Source organism: Gossypium hirsutum, chromosome D07 (genome assembly GCF_007990345.1).
Source record: "Gossypium hirsutum isolate 1008001.06 chromosome D07, Gossypium_hirsutum_v2.1, whole genome shotgun sequence".
Lineage (NCBI taxonomy): Eukaryota > Viridiplantae > Streptophyta > Magnoliopsida > Malvales > Malvaceae > Gossypium > Gossypium hirsutum.
In genome coordinates this window covers 25,821,756-25,827,755 of record NC_053443.1, presented here as the reverse complement: position 1 = coordinate 25,827,755, position 6,000 = coordinate 25,821,756, and the positions used below count along the sequence as shown (strand labels likewise).

Sequence of the window (6,000 nt, the reverse complement as noted above, 5' to 3'; positions counted from 1 at the left end):
TGGGTAGGATTTTGTTAATTTATAAGTTAATAACTAAGGGTAAAATGGTAAGTTAATAAATAATATTAAACTAAAATAAAACAAAATTGATACCGTCTTCTCTAGTTGTCTTCTCCACCGAAAATTGAAGATAAAAAACACCATTTTTAGGGCTTTAAAGTTCGGCCAAGCTTTTATCTTGCATGGTATGTGATTTTGATCCCGTTTTTAATGATTTTTATGTTTTCGTGATCATATTAGCTCAATCTAGCTAGCCCGGGGATTAATTTGTAAAAATTTTAAAGGTTGAGGGACTTTCCATAGTTGTTTTTGAATAGGTTTTGATGTTAGTTGATAGATTATTAACTTTAGCTATTAAACAAACATGTTTTGTTAAGTGAATTTTGGAGAAATTGTACTTTAGGGAGTTATTTGTGAAAATAGTAAAATTTCATGGTAATATTATGAAATGATGATTTAAGTGGGTTGATAAGAGTCCTTAAGAAATTTGGCTAGGTTGTATGGAGGATTAAAATAGTTAAAGTTCATTATGAGCGTAATGACTAAATTGTGAAAAGTTAAAGTATTAGGGGTAATTTCATAATTTTACATAAATGTGAGTTATGGATTGAATTGAATACTTAAAGTACTTAATTGAATGAAATTATCTATTTAGATCAAGATAAACCACAATCGGACTTAAATCAAGGGAAAGAAACTTCGGATTAGTTTCAAATTTTACTTCTACGACCATATTTATTTAGGTGCTGGGACACTGATGGTCGGCACCATTGTACCAAATTAAAAAAAAATTTGAGTGCTGGGACATTGATGGCTAGCACCCTTGTACCAAACTTAAAAAAAATTGGGGTGTTGGGACACTGATGGCTGGCACCCTAGTACCAAATTTTAAAAAAAAATGGTGCTAGGACACTGATGGTCGGCACCCCTTCAATATATAGAATTGTTTTGTCTTTCATTGGAGCTTTTTGTTTGCTTTATCAGTTGAAAATCGATATTAAGAATACCAGTGTTTTTGTTTGTTGAGAAGGAAGCAGAAATCGTTGAAGATAAGTTCCCAAATTTTGTTTGTTTATGATAATTTCGATGGAGAAATAATAAATGCAGTTGAAGAAGGTTGTGTTTTTCAAAATTGGAAAAAAAATTGGAATGAGATTCAACAAACATGTTTTACTGGCAGATTTGAAACAAAAGATCAGTACAGAGAGAGCTACCCATTGCTAGAAGCAAATGTTGAGACTGTTTTATAAATTTTCAATTTCAACAGTTCCGCTCAAGTTCTCGAAAATGGAGCTTGAAGATGATGATTTAAGGACAATGATAACAATTTATTGCCTCCCTAAGATGGATAATTCTAGCTCGGTTGAGTTATTTGTAGAAATAGCTGAATCGGAACCTATTCAAGTTATAATTTCAATAAGTCAGCGTTCTGGAATTGATTTTGATCTTAATGTCTACTGGGAAGATCAGTCGGGTTGTGGAGGGTCACTGTAGACTCTTGAAAATCCAAAATATGATAGATGTTTGTATAACATCCTAATCTTGTGTCCTCATCTAGAGATTCATTTGGAGGTGTTAGCCACCATAGAAAATGGTGATGAAGGGTCCGATAATGAAGAATAGTCCCACCATGATAGTGAAGATTTGAGTGACCTCGATTTGGATGACATCCTTGAAGACATAGACGATGAAAGCCCGGTGGAGGGTGAAGATGTAGACCCCCATTCTGCTGGGAACACGAGATCCAGTATAGCTATCCGTAATAATCCAAGGGCCTTCGTGACTGATGTAGATCCTGATGCGGCGCTGGCGTACAAGTTCTCTAAATATCCAAATATAGTGTCGGCTCACCTACTGGATGAAGAATCGGAAGCTGAAGAGTTATTCGTAGGACAACAGTTCGATAACGAGAAAGACTGCTTACATACAATAAAGCAGTACAACTTGAAGATTTCTATCGACTACAAAGTCATGAAGTCAACGCAATCGTTATATGTTAGAGAATGTTGGAAAGCCTCAAGTGGTTATAAGTGGCGTGTTTGAGCTGCATTAATGCAGGGGACTCAGATGTGGACAATCAGGAAAATAGAAGGTCCTCACACATGCACGGTCGCTCGTATGTCGCAAGACCATCGAAAATTGGATGCAAAAACCATATGTAATTGCATCATCCCGTTGGTAAAAGACAATCCCACCATTCCTGTATCGACACTTATTGCGGACATGCAAGCTCGATTCAAATATTAGGTTTCCTTTAGGAAGGCATGGAGAGCGAAGCAATTGGTAATGAAGCAGTTGTATGGTGACTGGGATGCGTCATACAACAAACTTCAAGGGTGGATATCCGCAATGCCGGAGTATGTGTCGGGAACGGTGACTGATTTTCAAACACTATCGCATAGAGTTCCAAACGGCGAGATAGAATCAATGAAACAAGTTTTTCACTGATTGTTTTGGATGCTCTAGCTGTGTGTTAGGGCATTCCCTCACTATAAGTTGTTGGCGTAGGTGGACGAAACCTAGCTAATCTCAACAAGTTGATGGTACACACCCAAACACTCCCATTTGATGGTAATCTTAACAATTTTTTCTCCATCCAATTACAATACCACAACCCAAAGAGCTTATATATATAGACTAAAAGGGTGTCAACCATTAGTGTCTTAGCACCAATTTTTTTTTTAAATTTGGTATAAGGGTACCGACCATTAGTGTCCCAACACCAATTTTTTTTAATCTAGTACAAGGGTGCTAGTCATTAGTGTCCCAACAACCCAAAAATACTTTTTTCGAGTTCTCAAAAAAGTAGGTCTCGGCCATCTCTTTCCCCTAACCCTAAATGTTTTTTTAATATGATAAAGTGCGTGCCGACCATCAATGTGTCAACACCTAAAAACATTATTTTTTTTATGTGAAAAAGTGGTGCCAACCATTTATTGTCCAGCACCCAATTTTTTTTAAATACTGGTGTAAATGTATACCAATATGCTAAGGTATGAACAAAAAATACATGGGTGCCGGTCATTTAATGTCCAGTACCCCAAAAAATATTTTTTTAGCCCCTAAATGATTGTGTTAGAAATTTAAGTGGTGCCAATTATTTTAAGTCATTTGGATGATTATCTTTGAACCTAAATATTTTTGTAATTGATTTTTTTTGGGTCATTTGGGTAAAATAGCCGAAAGTCATCCAATAATTTTTATAAATAACGAGGAAAAGCTCAAGATTTTATATATATATATATAAATTTAGAGCCGTTTCTTAATTGTAATTTGAGTATTGTGAAAAGGATAAAACAAACAGTAGAGAGATATGGAAGGAGATAAAGGAACAGTGCGTGTGACTGGAGTTACTGGGTTCATAGCTTCTTGGCTCATCAAGAGCCTTCTTCAGGAGGTTACTCTGTTCGTACAACTGTTAGGGCTGATCCAGGTAACACTACTTAATTTACTCAAAATAACAAGGAACACTTTTTCTTTTGAACCATCACAATTTATAAGCAGATCCATTTAAATATATCAGTTTCAGGCTGAGAATATTAATATTTGAGCAACTGGACATGATTTACCCCCACTTTCCTGCAGGGAAAAAAAAATCCTCACACCCCAATTTTCTTTTCTTTTGATGGTTTCTAAGAAGTGCATGTTTAGACTTTAGTTGCGTTTTATTTTATTTTCCTAAAGAGTGGTTTGACATGTGAAGTGAGCAGAAAACAAAAGGGACCTTAGTTTCCTCACAAGTCTACCAGGAGCAGCCGAAAAGCTGAAAATCCTGAGTGCAGATCTTAGTGACCCCAACAGTTTCGATGCAGTCATTGAAGGAAGCAAGGCAGTGCTCTATGTTGCCACTCCTGTCGATTTCCAAAACAAAGAATCTGAAGAAGCAATAACTGAGAGGTTAATAAATGGAGCAGTAGGCATCTTGAAGGCATGCTTATGATAAAAAACAGTGAAGAGAGTTGTGTATACTTCAAGTGCATCCACTGTTGTTTTCAATGGCCTAGAAATGGACATGATGGATGAGAGTTTCTGGACTGATGTGGATTTCGTTAGACAAAAATTAAGCCCAAACGCACATTCTTACATTATTTGACAGAAAGGGCGGTTCTTGATTTTGGTGCACAACATGGATTGGATGTGGTGACAGTGATTCCTAGTTTTGTTGTAGGCCCTTTCATATGCCCCAAGTTCCCTGGTTCAGTGCGCACATCATTGGCTCTGGTCTTAGATACAAGCTTGCTAGTTGTCTCATGAAGAATTTCTTCAATTGGTTGGGTTGTTTTTGATTCAGTAATATTTCTGTTTCAACCTACATAGACATCTTAATAGCCTCATTTCTAAAATCATTACTTTGATGGTAATGTTTGAAAATACACAGTTTTATACTGAGAAAATGCAGTGCGCTAAGGCGGGGAAGCTGAATAGTACAGGGAACCAATCTGAATATAGTTTCCTTCTGAATTTTTCAATGGTGCATGTTGATGACGTGGCAAGGGCACATATATTCCTGCTTGAATATCCAGATGCAAAAGGAAGGTACAATTGTTCTTCCGACACCATAAGCCTTGAGAAGTTGTCTGAATTTCTTGGTGGCAAATACCCAGAGTTCCCAATTCCATCACCAGAGTGAGTGCCTCTGCATCTTTCTCAAACTTGCATTATAAAACAGGTCCAACAATTGTTATGTGTGTTGCAGATCCTTGGGAGAAATCAAAGGTATGAAATGTCCTGGTTTGTCATCAAAGAAACTGTTGGAAACAGGTTTCGAATTCAAGAATGGGGTGGAGGAAATGTTTGATGGAGCCATTCAATGCTGCTCTAGTTAGCCTGCAAAAAATGCAGGAATCAGTCGAATAATTAGTTGCCTCGTCTCGATGAAGCAATGTTATCAAAATCAATGTATGTTGTTTTAAACAACTCTCTAGATAGTTAAGTTGTTATGAAACACGAACATGGTATAAGATACAGAGACGATGGTACAATAATTTAAAACATATATATATATGTGACAATGAAAGCACAATAATTAGAATATATAAACTGCTGGGATTACTGTTACCAACTACAACAGAAATAAGCTTCCATGCAGCTGCAGAAGTGAAACCCAAAGGATTTTAAATATTTCTTCTGTAAAAACAAAAACAATCAACGGATGACAAGCTTATAAATTTGATTTCTTCTTTTCGCAAACTTCAGCTTCTGTGGTTTATAAAAAATATTCCTACAACTGGGCTGGATCTAAAATTTTAGATTCGTTTTCTGAGTCCAGATTTAACCGGGCTCAAAAAATAGATTTAAAATTTTTCCCAAGTACAGCTTATATAAAAAAATGCTAAACATGAACCTAGCTCAGCTCGCCCGTATTAATTTTTTGTACAAAAATAAATTTAAAAAATATAACCCATCAAATACATTAAAAACATTAAATAAATATTTCTCAACAAATTAAAAATACATTGAAAAAAGATTTTATACTTAAATAACATTAAGATAGTTGCAACTTAGCAACCAAATGCCTCTAAAATAATAGTAAAATTAATAATAAAACAAGAGATATACAATATCCAAATAATAACAAAATCGTAGTAATATAATTGCAAAATGGTAGCAAAACAATATCAAAATGGCAGCAAACAATAATAAAACAATAGAAAGCAATAGTGAGAAAAATTTAGACAAATTCGGGCCAAGCCCGGGTCAAAAAATTCTTACCCGAGGCTTAACCCATTTAGAACAGGCTTTATTTTTGTCCAACCATATTTTTCAAATTTATATTTTTATCTAAACCCTCTTAATTTTCTGAGTAAACCTTTGAATCTGGATGAATGACCCAACCATGATCAAATCTAAAAACAAATTAAGGAGTTAATTTTCTTTTCCTTTTCTTCCAATCCATCATCACAAATCACTTCCCATCTTTGAGGTTAAAAAACTTCACGACTGTCTTTCTTTTCTCGTCATATTTTAGTGCTGCCATCCATATATATTTCAGGTTTTAAA

The 6,000-nt window shown here is 35.3% G+C and overlaps 1 pseudogene; it reads left to right on the top strand.

Annotated features, from left to right (window-relative positions):
• Positions 1-3,288: 3,288 nt before the first annotated feature.
• Positions 3,289-5,088, top strand: LOC107954579 (vestitone reductase-like; annotated as a pseudogene).
• The last annotated feature ends 912 nt before the right edge of the window (positions 5,089-6,000 follow it).